Source organism: Pleurodeles waltl, chromosome 9 (assembly GCF_031143425.1).
Source record: "Pleurodeles waltl isolate 20211129_DDA chromosome 9, aPleWal1.hap1.20221129, whole genome shotgun sequence".
Classification (NCBI taxonomy): Eukaryota; Metazoa; Chordata; class Amphibia; order Caudata; family Salamandridae; genus Pleurodeles; species Pleurodeles waltl.
Genome location: NC_090448.1, coordinates 1119369882 through 1119389815, shown reverse-complemented (window position 1 = coordinate 1119389815; position 19934 = coordinate 1119369882).

Genomic DNA, 19934 nt, shown 5'->3' with positions numbered 1-19934 from the left:
TTGCGAGGCTGTGCGTCGGATCTTCGATCGTCCCAAGAGCGTTGCGTCGATCAGCGTCGGAGTGCGGCGTTTTTCTCGCCGCGACACAAGCTGTGCGTCAAAATTTTCGGCGCACGGAGCGTCCAAGTAAAAGAGAGAAGTCTTTTTGGTCCTGAGACTTCAAGGAACAGGAGGCAAGCTCTATCCAAGCCCTTGGAGAGCACTTTCACAGCCAGACAAGAGTTCAGCAAGGCAGCAGGGCAACAGCAAGGCAGCAGTCCTTTGTAGAAAGCAGGCAGGTGAGTCCTTTGAGCAGCCAGGCAGTTCTTCTTGGCAGGATGTAGTTTCTGGTTCAGGTTTCTTCTCCAGCAAGTGTCTGATGAGGTAGGGCAGAGGCCCTGTTTTATACCCAAATGTGCCTTTGAAGTGAGGGAGACTTCAAAGAGTGGCTAAGAAGTGCACCAGGTCCCCTTTTAGTTCAATCCTGTCTGCCAGGGTCCCAGTAGGGGGTGTGGCAGTCCTTTGTGTGAGAGCAGGCCCTCCACCCTCCCAGCCCAGGAAGACCCATTCAAAATACAGATGTATGCAAGTGAGGCTGAGTACCCTGTGTTTAGGGTGTGTCTGAGTGAATGCACAAGGAGCTGTCAACCAAGCCCAGCCAGACGTGGATTGTAAGGCACAGAAGGATTTAAATGCAAAGAAATGCTCAATTTCTAAAAGTGGCATTTCTAGAATAGTAATATTAAATCCGACTTCACCAGTCCGTAGGATTTAGTATTACCATTCTGGCCATACTAAATATGACCTTCCTGCTCCTTTCAGATCAGCAGCTGCCACTTCAACAGTGTATGAGGGCAGCCCCAATGTTAGCCTATGAAGGGAGCAGGCCTCACAGTAGTGTGAAAACGAATTTAGGAGTTTTACACTACCAGGACATATAACTACCCAGGTACATGTCCTGCCTTTTACCTACACAGCACCCTGCCCTAGGGGTTACCTAGGGCACATATTAAGGGTGACTTATATGTAGAAAAAGGGGAGTTCTAGGCTTGGCAAGAACTTTTAAATGCCAAGTCGATGTGGCAGTGAAACTGCACACACAGGCCTTGCAATGGCAGGCCTGAGACCAGGAGAAGGGGCTACTTAAGTGGGTGGCACAACCAGTGCTGCTGGCCCACTAGTAGCATTTAATTTACCAGCCCTATGCACATAGAGTGCACCTTACTAGGGACTTATAAGTAAATTAATAGTCCAATCAGGTATGATTCCAGGTTACCATGTGTTTAGGGGAGAGAGCATATGCACTTTAGCCCTGGTTAGCAGGGGTAAAGTGCGCAGAGTCTATAAACCAGCAAAAACAGTGTCCAAAAAGTGGAGGGAGGCAGGCAAAAAGTTAGGGGTGACTACCCTAAGGCTGTCAGGTCTAACAGTTTGTTTGGCAGACCAGTACATCTCCCAGGTAAATGCTATGTTCCCTGGCTCTGTGCATGACGCCTACATCCTGCGGAATAGCAGCATCCCTTATGTGATGGGTCAACTCCAGAGGCACCTGGTGTGGCTATTAGGGGACTCTGGTTACCCCAACCTGTCATGGCTACTGACCCCAGTGAGGAATCCCAGGACCAGGGCAGAGGAACGCTACAATGAGGCCCATGGGCGGACTAGGAGGGTGATCGAACGCACCTTCGGCCTCCTGAAGGCCAGGTTCAGGTGCCTCCATATGACAGGTGGTTCCCTATTCTACTCACCAAGGAATGTGTGCCAGATCATTATCGCCTGCTCCATGCTTCACAATCTTGCTTTGCGACGCCAGGTGAAATCACAGACTGACTCCAGATTGTTTTGTGGTTCAAGGGTGTTTATTGCAGTGCTAAATATTGGAGGGGGGTGGTAAAATGGTGATGGGTGATGGTGGAGGAATGTCAATGGCAGAGTCCATTCTATTAGTCTCACAGGTGCACTGCCCATATGGGCATAGGAAGTGGAGCTGGGGCAGTTTAAATGTGGACAGGGTTACAAAGTGGGACAGTGGGATGACAATCAGGGTGTTCTTATTTCTTGGCAGGGGTCTTGCCATCGTGCTCTGTCCTGTTCCTGGATCTCAGGGACCGCTTGCGGGGTGGTTGTCCGTCTGCAGGGGGTGGGGTGCTGGTGTGGTGGTCCTGTGGCGGGGCGTCCTGTCCACTAGCGCCGGCGGAGGTGGTGGGCAGTTCATCGTCCATGCTAGTGTCAGGGGCCCCTTGGAGTGCCACGGTGTCCCCCATGGTGTTCTGTATATCCTTCAGCACCCCTACGAAGGTGCCCAGGGTGGAGCTGGTGGTTCTGAGTTCCTCCCTGAAGCCCAAATACTGTTCCTCCTGCAGGCGCTGGGTCTCCTGAAACTTGGCCAGGACCGTAGCCATCGTCTCCTGGGAGTGGTGGTGGTATGCTCCCATGATGGAGGAGAGGGCCTCGTGGAGAGTGGGTTCCCTTGGCCTGTCCGCCCCCTGTCGCACAGCAGCCCTCCCATTTCCCCTGTGTTCCTGGGCCTCTGTCCCCTGCACCGTGTGCCCACTACCACTGCCCCCAGGTCCCGTTGTTGTTGGGGTGGTGGGTTATCCTGGGTTCCTTGTAGTGGTGGACACACCGCTGATTGACGTGTCCTGGGTACGGAGGTATGGGCCCGCTGGGTGGGTGCTGTACTGGTGTTTCCAGAGGGTGGAAGGTCAGTGTTGGGCTGTGCCTGTGCGAGGGGAACCGACCGTCCCGAGGCCCACAATGGTCTGGGCTGGTCATCTGGATCCAGTTGGACAGAGCTGCTGTCATCACTGTGGGCCTCTTCTGTGGGTGGGGTAGAGATGTCTGGACCCTCCTGTCTGGTGACGTTAGGTAGTGGTCCTGCAGCGGTGTAAAGGCATGATTATTGCATCTATGTTTGTCATGGTGTGCAATGGGTGGGTGAACGTGTACCCCAGTGCTACCATTCCTGTGTGGGGGCTTGTGTGATGATGGTCAGGGGTTGTTATGGGTATGTGCAGTGGGCATGCTTTAGTGATGGGTGTCCATGCTTTGTTGTGTCATGCAGGGCTTGGTGTTGGGATGGGTGGTTTGTGTTATTAGTACATTAGTGAGGAGTTGGAGTGATAGGGGATGGGGCGAGGGTGGGGGTGTGTGATAGCATACAGGTAGGGTGGGTGATATGATAGTTAAGATTAGACTTACCAGTGTCCATTCCTCCACCGACTCCTCCGAGGCCCTCAGGATGCATGATGGTCAAGACCTGCTCCTCCCATGTTGTTAGTTGTGGGGGAGGAGGTGGGGGTCCGCCGCCAGTCCGCTGTGCCGCGATGTTGTCCCTGGAGACCACGGAACGCACCTTCCCCCGTAGGTCGTTCCACCTCTTCCTGATGTCCTCCTGATTTCTTGGGTGTTGTCCCACTGCATTGACCCTGTCGACTATTCTTCACCATAGCTCCATCTTCCTTGCTATAGAGGTGTGCTGCACCTGTGCTCCAAATAGCTGTGGCTCTACCCGTACGATTTCCTCCACCATGACCCTGAGCTCCTCCTCCGAAAACCTGGGATGTCTTTGGCGTGCCATTGGATGGTGTAGGTGATGTGTGTGGGGTGGTGTATGTGGTGATGAGTGTGGTGATGTGTAGTGGTGTGTGGTGTTTTGTGCGTGGATGTTGTGTGGGTGATGGTGTCGTGTACCTCTGTGTGGTAGGGTTGTCTATTGCTGTGCTCTCTCTCTGGCCTTCGTCAATCAGTTTTGGTCGTAGGGGTTTGTGGGTGATGTGGGTGTGTGTTTTATATAGTGTTGGGTGTGTGGGAGTGGTGTTTGTATGTGTATCAGGTGTGTGTCTTTCGAATTGTCCAATGTGGCAGTGTTTTGGAGATGTGTGTGTATTTTGAGCGCGGCGGTGTGTACCGCCAATGGAATGCTGCGGTTGAAAGACCGCCGTGTGGATTCGTCGGTCGTAATAGCATGGGCGTGTTTCTGTTGGCGTGACGGTGGAGGATTTGTTTTCGCCGGTTTATCACTGACCTTTCGTGTGGCGGACTTGTGTGGGTGTCTGAATTTCGGCGGTTTCCGAGATGTGGGTCATAATAGCTGTAGCGGAATTCCACCACGGTATGTTGGCGGTCTTCTGCACAGCAGTATGCGGCTTTTACCGCCAATGTTGTAATGAGGGCCATAGTGTCATGTTCCAGGCTGCCACAAATCATCTTTTCTTCAAGGTTTTGTGAGGTGCTGCTACCTAGCTGAAAGGGTTGGGCTGACAGCTGCCAAGATGGTGTGGAGTTGACTCAGTCTCCCACAAAACGGTGGTCCTGCTGCCCCTGATCCAGCAGTCTCATTCTAACAACAGGAGTCCTACGAAATGGCTCTACCAACATTGGTTAGGCACTAATTATACAGGTCCCCTGAGTATCTCTGACTCACACACACTAAGGTACCCTAAGTACCATTGTACAGAGACAACTGTGGTCTATGGGAAAATCCTCTGAAGCTGAATAGGGAGCACATATCTAGGCTGTAGGTTGTTCAAGCTTGAACCTTAAAAGGATTCCCTCATTGGTGTTACGGACTCTGATGCCTATTCCTTAATATGGCACAACCAGTAAATATTCGAGAGAACTGTACACAATCTGTTACACAGTTCCTTTTAGCTAATATCTTAACAAATGAAGGCGAGGATGTCACATTTATAGTTGAAGCTCAAGACGCTTACAGAATAGAAATATTCTACTCATGTGTCACCGTGCCGGAAATAAACACTAAGGGGGTGATTCTGACCCCGGCGGTCAAGGTCGGCGGGGCACCGCCAACAGGCTGGCGGTGCCCCGCAGGGCATTGTGACCGCGGCGGTTTGGCCGCGGTCAGAACAGGAAAACCGGCGGTCTCCCGCCGGTTTTCCGCTGCCCTGCTGAATCCTCGCTGCGCCGCCATGGGGATTCAGACACCCCATACCGCCATCCTGTTCCTGGCGGTTCGCCCGCCAGGAACAGGATGGCGGTATGGGGTGTCGTGGGGCCCCTGGGGGCCCCTGCAGTGCCCATTCCAATGGCATGGGCACTGCAGGGGCCCCCGTAAGAGGGCCCCACAAAGAATTTCAGTGTCTGCTCAGCAGACACTAAAATTTGCGACGGGTGCAACTGCACCTGTCGCACCTTCCCACTCCGCCGGCTCCATTCGGAGCCGGCTTCCTCATGGGAAGGGGGTTTCCCGCTGGGCTGGCGGGCGGCCTTCTGGCGGTCGCCCGCCAGCCCAGCGGGAAACACAGAATAACCGCAGCGGTCTTCTGACCGCGGTGCGGTATTCTGGAGGGGGGAACTCTGGCGGGCGGCCTCCGCCGCCCGCAAGAGTTAGAATGACCCCCTAACTCTAACACATTTCATACATACAGAATAGCGAACATACCATTACAGTACAGAGCATATCAATATTTAGAAATACCTCTAAATTATCAAGAACACCAAGATTGGTGTGATGGTGTCCTTCCACATGTAATACAACTCATTAGGTTAGATCCTTTAAGAAATGATGGTCCAACATGGCCAACATTGTCCACATACACACCACATCCTAATGTGCCAGCTCTGCCAGTAGCAAAAGCTATTACAATTCGTAATGTGGACTTGAACAACACCCCATCGAGGGCTGCTGTAGCTATCAATCAATTGGCCGTTACAGGGATTAATCCACAAACTGTCCATTCAATAATGGGAAAAGGGCCAACTGAGCAGAAAAAGATTCCATTCTGGGTCTTGCAAAAAACAAACCAGCTGGAAGTAGTTTTTCCCCATATAAGACCCCAAGACAAGTATAAAATTCTCACAATGTGCTTGCCATTTGGAATGACACTTGCAAAGATACTGGAAGTGTTGAAGCAAATTCAAAATGAACACAGTGCTGCCCCAGCCCTGGATTTGGAGATAAAACTGATGCACAATTTTGATATAATGTCTTTAATAATTTTAAGCAATATTAAAGGGGAAGCAGCAGCACTGGCAATCCACCAGTGGTTCCGGGAGGTCCCTCAGTGGGACCAGGAGTGCAAGCTGCCAAAGATTATGTCAGAAAATTATAACAATATAGGTTGTGATAGCCTGAAGCCCAAAACAACTAAACCTCAACTCCAGAGTACCACCAATCTGGAAGGTACTTAGCAAGCACAAGAGAGAAGTAAAAAATGCCACGATAAACCAAAACAAAACAAAGAAAGAAGAACACAAAGAAGAGAATCTCCACCACTCAAGACCTCATCAAAAAGATACAACCTTAGAAATAGGGATACTTTAAAACCACTACATAGATATCAACATTCAGTCACCAATCTTGTTCCTTCCAGGACACACAGGATAAATGAGGGGACAGAGGAGGAAGGTCAGAACACTGAAGCGACTACATGAAGCCAAAAAAGGACTCATAACGATCCTCAGAGACTTTCACAAAAAAGAAAGGGAAACTTCCGCACCAAAAGCCCCAATTTAAAAAGTAAAGAAAAAGGCAGTAGTAATTTCAATTAAAGATGCCACTCGTACTGAGAACATTGTTGAGGAACAGGACGTGAGCAGTGACTCTGCTAGATAGCGCAGCAGAGTTCACCATATGTCGCCAGAGTCTTATAGAGCTTCTGGATGTGAGACCAACTAATGACTTCCTTGAACCTGAGACAACGGGCAGGCATGTCTCTCCACCTGATAGAGTCTACAGATTAAACATTCAGATTGAGGGAGACATTCAGCGCGCTATCAAAGTAATCTTCTGGAGAAGACTAACACTAAATGATTATATTTTATTGTTGGCAAAAGACAGGCCACCTGGCCTTTTCTGCATGCTACCACAGGGGGAAGTTATAATTTTGCCTTCTTTCTCAGTCCTAGTTCTAGACATAGTAAAGGAAACCTATGCTGCTGGTTGGGCTTTGGCACAGGCTCCTGCACTGTATCGAATCCACATAGGGTGGGACAGGGATTCCCCCTATCATACACTACTAATTAGATCTACTCCACAGACCAAAGCCTCAATATCCAATTAAACATGAAGCTAAAGCGCCCGTGAGAGAGATTCTCACATAACTTGAGTACCAAAGAGTAATTGAACTCTGCTGTTCTGCACTGAATAACATGTTATTCCCCTTGGCAAAACCCGACCATTCATATAGAATAGTCTTAGATTACAGACATTTAAACAGTCATGCACACACATTTGCAATACAAAATGCGCACAGCACTTATCAACAGTATAGTGTGAAAAAAATCAAAACAACCTTGGACATTTCCAATGTTTTTTTCTGTCAAAATCTAGCACCTGACAGCTGGGATCTAAGCACAATAAGCGCATTAGGCACTTTTCTCACTTGCCCCAAGGTTATAAGAACAGCCCTGGGGTATTTTCAGCCTCTATGACATCAATATTACATGACATTGACCCTGAGGCGTTGTCTTATGTCAATGACATTTACCTAACAGATCACGACCTCAATGCACATTTGACTCGGGTGGATCGCACTGTTTTCGGATACGTTGCCTAAGGCTACAAATTTAACTTTAAGAAAACCAAAATTGCATTCCTAAGTTTCCTGCTTCTAGGATATGAACTTTCTGATGAAGGCAAAAGCCCAGCCCGCACTTTCTTGAAAAGTTCGCTCAACTTCAACCTTCAAACATCATCAAGAAATTGCAGTCCTTACTGGGTTTCTTTAATTTTGGCAGAACATGTAGTCCAGAGTATGCACAGTGCATAAAATCACTTTATGTTTTAATTCATCCAGATTTTTTGAGCAAGCGCTGGACACCAGAACATACACGCATACTTTGCAACAAGATATGCTAAAAGCACAAAACGTACACACATGCGACAACAAAAGAAACATAGTCATCAGAATAATTCATGGTGTTATCGGGTTCACTTATGTCACATTCAACGAGGGTGACACGATACCCATAGCATACAAATCACATTTATACTCCAATGTAGAACAACATTTTGTACCAACAGAAAAAATACTGACTGCTGTACAGATGGCTGTCATTAAGGAGAGGCCACTTGCCCAATGTAAACACATTATTGTCATTACCCCAGTGTCAGCCCTCGGGGCGGTTACCAAATCTAGCATCCCAAATGCAAAAGCACTACATCCATGCTAGACTCAATGGGAAACCTCCCTGACTGCCACTAATGTTGATTATGTTTTCGAACCCAAACTACAGACCCAAGTATTTTTACAATGTAAACTTCAGTAACCATGCCCTCTTGATCAATGCAGAATTATCATTTAAACTGATGGTTCAGCACAACCAGCCGTAGGTACAAAACATCAGTACTCCGCTGCTTGCACAGCAGTTAGCAGAGTCATGAGGGATGGTACTTTTCACCCTCAAAATACCTACACGCAGTCCCGAGGGGACTGTACTGCACAACCTGCAGAGCTCAAGGCTCTAATCTTTTGATACTGGAACATACAGATCCTGAACAATCCACCTTGATTGTGTGTGATTCCCATTACTGTGCCCAGTCCTACAATGAATACTTAAATCATTTGCGCTTGAATGGGTTTGGAGATTCAAAAGGGAACACCATCAAACACAAAAAACTGTGGGGGAGGGTAGCAGATCTTAAAGACAGACTACCAAGAGCTCATGTAGTGCATAGATTGGGCCACCAACAAGTAGGAGTGCATGTTGTAGGAAACACTTATACAGACGAAACTGCCAAATCCACAGTAGCTACGGCTTCTTTTGCTTCAATAACTCATTCTTACACAAGAATGGACAATGAGACATTGGTTGCAGTGAAAGCCTCAGCTGAATGCAAGTCCATACCAAAAGCCTACACTGCTAAATATGCCTACCACCTCAGTGCCCAAAATATTGCATTCGCAACAATTCCAGGTGTGGGTGATCGAGTGATCCCCAACCAAGATCAGAGACCAGATCTCATTAAAGCAGCACATGAGGGTGTTGCTCTGCCCATGCTGGTGTGGCAGCTACTATATCCCTGCAAAAACGCTATTGGTAGCTGGTTCTATACAAATAGACCACACAGTATGTCCTTTGCTGTGACTCCTGTCAACAAATGAAAGGGTCTACCATCAAATGCCCACCCAACACACCCCTCTTAGTGTCCAATAAACCACTATAATGTGTGTACCTGGACAACTGTGGTCCCTTACAACTTGATGGTGCACACAAATACATGTTGGTCGCTGTTGATTCATGTTCTAGATTCCTGTGGGTATGGCCACAATGATCAGATGATGCCCAAACTGTTATTAAAAGATTTGCGAGTCTTCATCGGGACTTATGCGGTTGCAGCATTCCACTGAGACCCAGGCCCTGCTTTTGCCTGCAGGTCATTCAGGGACACCATGGCAATGATCTGTGTTCAACTCCAGTTTCCCTACCATATCATCCTAAGGGAAATTCTGTAGCGTAGAGCTAAAAACTATACTTAAAGCAATCCTTAACAGCAAGGGTATTAGGTTCTGGTCGAAGTTGGCTCCATCATCTATATGGGGTCCAGAGAGCACTAAATAATCTGCCAAGAAGGTCCTCTGGAGGATGCACCCATTACAAGGTCTTGTTCATGATACCTATGTATGTCTCAGATCTTGATGGCAGTGGCACTGTAGCTGCAGAAACACCATTTGACATAGATGAATGTGTCACTGTTTTACAGGATACACAAAAATTATGTGATGAAAATTAATCTGCCTACGCCACCACCTTGGGAATGAGGGATTTGCTAACAGCATCAACCATCTGGATTCCTAAGCTTGGGGACTATCTATGAATAACACTGACATTGCTTGCCTTACTGCTTTGGCTTGGTTTTGCCTTCATTTTCTTTCCGCTGATAACTGATCATTATCTTCCTGAATGCTCTGCTGTTGAACCTTTCTTCCTATAAGGTCCGAAGAGACTTGTCCCTTGTGAATATTTTGGCTCTTCCGATTCCTGATGGGATTGTGTGGGATAAAGTACCATATGAGGTATTCGGTCCTACTGAGGTCATTCGAGTTCCATATATTTAAAAGTTTCTATGAATCATATCATTAGACCGGGGGTTGTTTATGATGACCAAGATGTTATAACAGTTGATTCCATGCTTTCTGAGCTTGAATAGTATACAGGGAGTACAGAATTATTAGGCAAGTTGTATTTTTGAGGATTAATTTTATTATTGAACAACAACCATGTTCTCAATGAACCCAAAAAACTCATTAATATCAAAACTGAATATTTTTGGAAGTAGTTTTTAGTTTGTTTTTAGTTTTAGCTCTGTTAGGGGGATATCTGTGTGTGCAGGTGACTATCACTGTGCATAATTATTAGGCAACTTAACAAAAAAAAATATATACCCATTTCAATTATTTTTCATTACCAGTGAAACCAATATAACATCTCAACATTCACAAATATACATTTCTGACATTCAAAAACAAAACAAAAACAAATCAGTGACCAATATAGCCACCTTTCTTTGCAAGGACACTCAAAAGCCTGCCATCCATGGATTCTGTCAGTGTTTTGATCTGTTCACCATCAACATTGCGTGCAGCAGCAACCACAGCCTCCCAGACACTGTTCAGAGAGGTGTACTGTTTTCCCTCCTTGTAAATCTCACATTTGATGATGGACCACAGGTTCTCAATGGGGTTCAGATCAGGTGAACAAGGAGGCCATGTCATTAGATTTCCTTCTTTTATACCCTTTCTTGCCAGCCACGCTGTGGAGTACTTGGACGCGTGTGATGGAGCATTGTCCTGCATGAAAATCAAGTTTTTCTTGAAAGATGCAGACTTCTTCCTGTACCACTGCTTGAAGAAGGTGTCTTCCAGGAACTGGCAGTAGGACTGGGAGTTGAGCTTGACTCCATCCTCAACCCGAAAAGGCCCCACAAGCTCATCTTTGATGATACCAGCCCAAACCAGTACTCCACCTCCACCTTGCTGGCGTCTGAGTCGGACTGGAGCTCTCTGCCCTTTACCAATCCAGCCACGGGCCCATCCATCTGGCCCATCAAGACTCACTCTCATTTCATCAGTCCATAAAACCTTAGAAAAATCAGTCTTGAGATATTTCTTGGCCCAGTCTTGACGTTTCAGCTTGTGTGTCTTGTTCAGTGGTGGTCGTCTTTCAGCCTTTCTTACCTTGGCCATGTCTCTGAGTATTGCACACCTTGTGCTTTTGGGCACTCCAGTGATGTTGCAGCTCTGAAATATGGACAAACTGGTGGCAAGTGGCATTGTGGCAGCTGCACGCTTGACTTTTCTCAGTTCATGGGCAGTTATTTTGCGCCTTGGTTTTTCCACACGCTTCTTGCGACCCTGTTGACTATTTTGAATGAAACGCTTGATTGTTCGATCATCACGCTTCAGAAGCTTTGCAATTTTAAGAGTGCTGCATCCCTCTGCAAGATATCTCACTATTTTTGACTTTTCTGAGCCTGTCAAGTCCTTCTTTTGACCCATTTTGCCAAAGGAAAGGAAGTTGCCTAATAATTATGCACACCTGATATAGGGTGTTGATGTCATTAGACCACACCCCTTCTCATTACAGAGATGCACATCACCTAATATGCTTAATTGGTAGTAGGCTTTCGAGCCTATACAGCTTGGAGTAAGACAACATGCATAAAGAGGATGATGTGGTCAAAATACTAATTTGCCTAATAATTCTGCACTCCCTGTACTGTATTTAAAAGTGAAGATGTACAGATGAATACAGCAAAGTATGGGGAAATATTTTGTTACCACCATAATAGACATCACTTTCTGCACCGAACTAGTACCCCGAGATAGGTTTTTAATTAAACAAAATGGGAACATTGGCGTACTCCTCCAGCAGGGAGTTCCAAAACGTATGTAGAAAAGTTTGCATATTTTCTGGGCATGATGCAAAAAATGCAGAATCATATAACTTTAAATGACCTCCTTCTAAGGTGAGGAAAGTGTTCTAAGGGTCAAAAAATTAATCTGTTTGAATTTCTTAGTTTCCTGGCTGGCTATTGAGGGCTATGAATTCTAGACAAATAGGTATGTATGGGCACCGAGGGATATGCAGTGCACTCCAGTGCAGTGCATACCCCTTGGTGCCCTTACATAAGTATATAAGGGCACCAAGGGGTATGTACTGCATGAGAGGTATGCAGTGCACTACAGTGCAGTGCTTACCCCTCGGTGTCCTTACATACTTATGGAAAGGCACCGAGGGGTATGTAGTGCACTCCAGTGCAGTTCACTCCCATTGGTGCCCTTACATAAGTAAGGGCACCGAGGCATATCCACTCTAGTGCATACCCTTCGTGCCCTTACATACTTATGTAAGGGTACCAAGAGGTATGCAGTGCACTCCCGTGCAGTGCATACCGCTCATGCCCTTGTATACTTATAAAAGGGCACTAATAGGTAAGTGCACTGCAGTACAGCTTAAACATGGGTGGAAGAAAGAGTAGCCCGTCTATGTTTAAAAATCACTGCAGATTTAAATTTAATCTGCAGTGGTTTTTAAAAATAGAGGGACTACTTCCTCTCAGCCCTGTTTCTGTACCATTACAGTGCTGATTTAATTCTGCTGGTGGAATTAAACATTCTGCCCATCCATAGTGGAGAGGTGACGTGGCACCCTATGATTGGCCTGAGGTGCTTGGCTTGTGGAACCTCCACCCCTTTTTAAATACTCTTGCACAAAGGAGGGAAAGGGATTTTTGTGCTGGACCCTGGGACTACGACAGCCATGGACAACTGGCAGGAGAAATCCACTAATGTCCCATTTGACCCCAGAACCAGTGGATCTCACCAGGGACCAGTGAGGCTATCCCCCTTATGCCCACTGAGGGCTAGTTGGAGGAAAGATCTGGGCTTCTGCGCCCAAAGACAAGGGCCAGAAAAAAAGCTGGTACAGGAAGCCAGTGGAATCAGCGCTCTCCAACATACGCCACCTTAGAAGCCAGAAGGCCTGCTGGAACTGCTCCTGGTTGCCTTCCACCCTGGAGTAAAATGAACCCAGGATCATCCAAATCGACCTAACAGCCCAATGGCATTTCAAGGTTGGGGACTTTTGACCATTGCTAGGAAACAGAGCACATGGAGCTCTGCTACAATATCCAAAAATTACCCCCTGAGTGGCCCGGGGCATGGGGGGGTTGGTGCAAGGAGTATTGTACAATTTTTACCCAGGAAGGAGGCTTGATGGGGGCCGCTTCCCCAGCCTCATTCCTGCCACCTAGTAGCCTACATGTCTTCGGGTGACAATGCAAATTGCATGTGGTCTGGGAAGGACCAAGAACCAAATATTGGTTCCTGGGCCCCCAACCCTGCGTGCCTGAGCCAAGATGCCAGAATGGGAAGCACCACCATTCCCCCACTAATCATGGTGCTGTATCTAGGGGGAGCAGGACAGCCACCGCAAGGAAGACATGCCGCCAGCATTAGCAGCAGGGGAGAAGAGCACCACCAGCGCCCCCACCAGGGGAGGAAATTGCCAGCCAAGCAGGGATCTGCTTAAGGCAGCCCTGATGTGCTGCCTGAGCTGCCCCAAACCAATACAGGGACACGGGGTGCATGGGTGGGACTGGGCACCCCCACTAAAAAAGCACAGGAAAAGCCATGCAGCTCTCTGCTGGTGAGAAGAGCACTGCTGGGTCCCACACTAAAAGAGGAGATTGCCAACCGAGCAGGGATCTGGTTAAGGCAGCCATGGTGGGCTCTCTGAGCTGCCCCCAAGCAATAGAGCCACACAGGTGCCGGGTGGGACTGGACACCCCCACTAAAAAGGAAATAAACACAGGAAAAGCTAAGGGGGTAATTACAACCCTGGTGGACGGTCTTAAAGCTGCGGTAATACCGCAAACAGGCCGGCGGAAAAAAAAGGGAATTATGACCGTGGCGGAAACTGCCAACAAAGACAGCCACTTTAACACTCCGACTGCCACGGCGGTACAGACAAGCAGCGCGGCAGGTCACCGCCAACAGACAGACGGAAGACAAAGTACTGCCCACAGTATTACAACCCGCTAATCCGCCACCTTTTCCGGGGCGGATTCACCGTGGATAAAAACACGGCGGAAACAGCTCTTGCAATGAGAAAACGCTCACCTGAACACACTCCACGAGGAAGGAGGACACCATGGAGCCCGAACTACAAATACTCCCTGCCCTTATCTTCCTGCTCGTCTACGAACACCAGCAACAGCAGCGCCGAAGACAACGGTGAGTACTGCACCTACGACATAGGGGAGGCAAAAGTCAGGGACACACACACGCAAAACCCCCACCCCCACCCTCGCACATTACAACACCCACACCAATGCATTTCCAAACATCACAGTAACAACCCACAACCCCCTCGGAAGAATGCAAAGACAAAAGGAAATCAGTTCAAACATTGTAATGTATCAAAATACAGTTACCAAATATATACAGATATAGATACACAATCAAAATATTATACATTACGAGAAGTAGTGCAGGTATGCACATATCAATGTCCGTGCACCACTGGCGAGGCTGAGGAACCGGGAGAAAATGTCGCTGATTCTCTCTCAGCGGTGGAGGGACACCCTAAGTCCTCAGGGTATATAGTCATACATTACACAAACCAGACGGAGTCACCAACTGTAGGAGAAAAGATAAGTTTTATTAGATGGTTTACTAGCCCGAGCCAGTACAGAGTCCCAGGACAGTCATAGAGACTTTCCTACGGAGGCTGCCCCTTCACTCTGGGGCACCCAACCTTATATACACACAAAACTGCTTAGTCAGAGGACAACTCCACCCCTAGTGTATTCAAGGTCCTCTGCGGCCTTCAGAATATTTCAGGGATACACGTGTGGTGGGGGAAAATACAGATGCAGCTGGCAGGAGGTGGCAACGACCTGTACAAACTTGTTCTGGCAGTTACTGATTAAGCACAACAATTCTCTGAACTGTAATTGGAAAAAGTAATATGGCAGCGATAAGCAGATTGAAGCCCAAGGCTGCGAGCACAAGGTCAGTCATCAAAGTTCAGGAGGTTTGTCGAGCACATGGCAACATAATAAAGATAAACAGATGCCTAGCAGCTATGGTGTATGATTAACTTTATGTACTTTTTCTCAATCCCTCCTTTTGCCATTGTGAGGCAAGTTTGAACGTCATTCAGTGTCTATGTTAATGGACATAAGGTCTTTTATCTTCTGCTCAAGGGACAGCATAGCCGCATGTTGAGGAGGGCGAACAGGCCAGGGGGCAAAGGATGCCATACAGCAACCGCACAAAGCAGGTAGGCACTGTACACAAAGACAACAGGTGAGGAATACAGCAGCGAGCACAAAAAGGAATGTTAGTATCTTCCAGCTCCATTGGGAAATCAAACCCCAAAACCAGTCGGTCAAGGACCATGTTCCTTCATCTTGGTGTATTGTGGAAGCTATCGTATGCAACCTTTGAATAGCTTTATACACTGAAGGGGCAGCAGCTCGATCCGATCAAAGTACAGACTCCACCACAGTCTGCTAGTATGATGTCAAGTACCATTCTATTTTGAAGAGTAACAAGGCGGTCAGCAGCGAGTTCTGCAGTGATGTTGCTCAGGGCCCCAGCAGTCTCGTTAATTGTTGCCTCCACAACTCGTGTGAGATATCTGATATCCCTACTGTTCGTCATAGGGCCCCAAAATGGAAGGACTCCTTTAAAGTAGTCCAATGCTTCTTGTGCTGAGGTATCTTCTGCAGATATTACCCCTCTCCGAGTCATGTGGTGTTGAGGGCCAGCTGTGTAAGTTGGTGGTAGTAACCAAGCAATGTAACACGTACCGGTCAAGGTGGGTACCAAGGAGGTGTAGGCATTATTACCACAAACAAAATACGTGTTTTGTGACGGTATCAGGGTAGGCCAATCAGTTCCATTCAATATTATTGTAGCATTACAGTTGCTGGCACCTACACTTCTATTACCATTTTTCTGAAAACAAAGTGGAGCCTTGACCTGTGTTACAAAAAATCTTCGGCCAATCCGGGGTGTGGTATTAAAGGATAAAAAATATATGTCAGTAGACCTATTTCGTCGGTCAGCATACTCTGACTTTTCTTCCTTTGTTCCATAGACTCTCGTTCCAGTAGGCCAACATAACCGGTATAGGTGGGTGACCAATAGTCCAGAATTAGTAGCATCCATTGAGGTAGCCCAGATGGCTGATAGTTCATACCAGGCGCTGCAGGAGCCATCAAAAGAAAAAGGGAATGCAATATATGGCAACCTTCTTTGCACGGAACTCGGTAGCAAGCCACATATCCAACAATTTGTTCTATTTACAGCCAGCTGATGTTGATGTAACATAGATATGAAGGTATTGTTTTCATATTCCTTACGTCGTCCTTCCTCATGGGGTGGTAAGGAAACATGGCTGTGTTCTGGAGGTATTGGCGTAGTTGGTGACACCTCTGAGTCAGAATCATGTATTACCCACCCAATGCAGGACAGAAGTACCAAAAATAGTATTGTTATGATGAGACAAGCGATACGTGGGCCTAATAGTCTTTTTAAATTACTTATTTTCTTCTTTTTCCTCATGTCTTCTTCTATAAAACCCATTTCTCTTTATTGCTTGTCCCACTAGCAGTTCAGTCCAACCTAGGTGCTGCCCGTGACTGTTGGTTTCTTCACTGAGGGGTGATTCCAGCAGTCCTATTGACACACTCTGGTCTGCCCCGACAGTCAAAATCACGGCCCTGCAGCTATTGTCAGACTTAGTACAGGGGACAAGCAATTCGTTCATATTCTTATTTTCTAATTTTTCGTGGGCGAAAATTGTATCTGGTGGAATTCGGTGGAATTCGGTACGGTATGGTCAGGAAACAACTGTTCAGTGGGACCAGGATCTAGAGAGGCCCCCTGCAGGGCACTGTCGTTCTGTTCTTTATTTCTTTCTGTATTTCTATTGGAACTGTCCTTCCTTGTTGGGCAGTCACCACCTTTTATGCCTTCACAGGATACAAACAGAGGTATTTTCTTGCAGTGTGAAGCATGTATCCAATTCTTGGCTCCCTTGACTTTGACTGCTGTTCGAGTAGCCAGGAGGACCTGTCGCGGACCTTTCCTGCGGGGCTCAAGACTCTTTTTCTGTCGAAAATTCTTCGTGAGGACCCAATCACCAGGTTGCAGGTTGTGGCCTGGATCGCTGGGCACAGAGGGTAGTGCTTTGTGTACCTGCTGACGAATCAGACGTAAATAATTAGTAAGTTCAGCGAGATAATCCAGCAAGACAGGATGCTCAATGTCAGAGTATTTACGAGGACGTGGAACACCCCAAACGTTCGCCGGCCTCCCCATCACTATCTCGTGTGGTGACAACCCTGACCTAGAATGGGGTGTCATCCTAACAGATAATAATGCTAGGGGCAGTGCGTCTGGCCATGTAATACCGCGATCAGCACATATTTTTGATATTTTCAACTTGAGTGTACCATTATAATTCTCTACTAAGCCTGCTGATTGGGGTTGATTGGCTGCGTGAAACTTCTGGCAGAGACCTAGACCTTCACAGACCTTCCTCATGACCTGTCCAGTAAAGTGACTTCCTGTCTGACCATACACATCGAGGGATCCCGAATCGGGGAAAAAATTCTTTCAAGAGTATTTTAGCTGTTGTAATAGCAGTGTTGTCTTTAGTTGGGTAGGCCTCCACCCATTTACTAAACATACAAACCACGACGTATCTCAAATTGTTAAACCTTTCCATTTCAATATAATCCATTTGTAGTACTTCAAAGGGATACGTTGGTGGTGAAAAATGCCCAGCGGGAACTGAGGCACCCTTCCCTATGTTATGTTGTAAACAAATCATGCAGGATTGAACCAGTTGGTCAGCTACTCTTCTGATATTTTTATTAGACCAAATCGGATCAAGCAAATCACAGATGCTTTTCGCACTAACGTGTGCAGGACCATGGGCCATAGTCACTACTGGCAGAACAAATGCATCGGGTAACATCCATCTTTCCCTCTGTTACAGATCTGTCCAGCACAGCGTATTTTCATCTAACTTGGCCTTCCCTTCTTCCCATTCCTTTCTCTCCTGTTCAGTTGCCTCATCCTGTATCTTCCTGACACTCTCTACCGTGTTCCCAAATATTTAATGGGGACAAACCTTCTCTGTACTATCTTCCACATACATGTGTCCTGTCTTTGCATACGCTGTATCTTTTGCTGTCTGATCGGCTAGGGCATTGCCCCGTCCAGTTTCATCTGTCACCTTTTTGTGCGCACTACACTTCATGATAGCCATTGTTTTGGGCAATGCCAGGGCAGAAAGTAAGTTAGTTATAAGGGTCCCATGTTGAATACGTGTCCCACGTGAGGTGCGGAATCCTCGTTCTGCCCACAAGCGACCAAAATTGTGTGCTACGCCAAATGCATACTGACTGTCCGTGTAAACATTCACATTAAGGGGGTGATTCTAAGTCTGGCGGGCGGCGGAGGCCGCCCGCCAGACTTCCCCCTCCAAAATACCGCTCCGCGGTCGAAAGACCGCTGAGGGTATTTTGGGTTTTGCACTGTCCTGGCGGGCGACCGCCAAAAGGCCGCCCGCCAGCCCAGTGCAAAACTACCTTCCCACGAGGACGCCGGCTCCGAATGGAGCCGGCGGAGTGGGAAGGTGCGACGGGTGCAGTGGCACCCGTCGCGAATTTCACTGTCTGCAATGCAGACAGTGAAATTCTTTGTGGGGCCCTCTTACGGGGGCCCCTGCAGTGCATGGGCACTGCAGGGGCCCCCAGGGGCCCCACGACAACCCATACCGCCATCCTGTTCCTGGCGGGCGAACCGCCAGGAACAGGATGGCGGTATGGGCTGTCAGAATCCCCATGGCGGCGCAGCGAGCTGCGCCGCCAAGGAGGATTCAAATGGGCAGCGGAAAACCGGCGGGAGACCGCCGGTTTTCCACTTCTGAACGCGGTCAAACCGCCGCAGTCAGAATGCCCAGCGGGGCACCGCCAGCCTGTTGGCGGTGCCCCCGTCATTTTAGCCCTGGCGGTCTTGGACCGCCAGGGTTAAAATGACCCCCTAAGTCCTTTACTTAACTCACAAGCTCGTGTTAGAGCTATTAATTCTGCGGCCTGAGCAGAGTTATGTGGTATTCTAGCTGTTTCAACTACAGTGTTAGCTGTTGTAACTGCATAGCCTGCAGAGGTAGTGCCATCGGGTAGCTTGATGCATGAGCCATCTACGTATAGTGTTCCATCAGGATCATGTAATGGAGTATCTTGCAAGTCTACTCTGCCTTTTGTCTCATCTTCTGTACGAAGGATGCAGTCATGTAGATCAGTGTGGGTATCCTCAAGCTCCTCCGTGAGGGGCAGCAGGGTGGCAGGGTTGAGTATGTTACACCTCTGAAGTGTGATATGGCTAGCCAGAAGTGTCAATTCATACGTGGTCAAACAGGCATTTGTGAGATGTTGCGTTTTTGTCTTATTCAGTAATGCATCAACAGTATGTGGAACCAGTAACATGAGAGGGGAGTCCATTACTATCCCAGAAGACTGGCGCACCTCAACTGCAGCCGCAGCTACTGCGCGCAAACATCCTGGGACAGCACGGGCCACAGGATCTAACAGGGCCGAAAAATAGGCACACGGGTGCTGTTTGCCCCTATGTTCCTGGGTCAATACTGACAGGGAACATCCGTCCTTCTCACAGACATACAACTGGAAGGGCTTACGATAGTCAGGTGTGCCTAGCACAGGTGCTGTACAGAGTGCGTGCTTAAGGTTGTCAAAACTGGATTGGAAATCATCATTCCACTCGATGTTCTCAGAACAATCCTTATGTATGAGAGACAAAAAATGGTTTGATGAGAAGGGAATAAGTTGGAATCCACTGACGACAAAAGGAAGTGATGCCTATAAAGGCTCTCACATCTCTCTGAGTCCGTGGGACAGGTATGTTTCGAATGGCTTGTATTCGTTCAGCAGTCAAGGTACGTCCCTC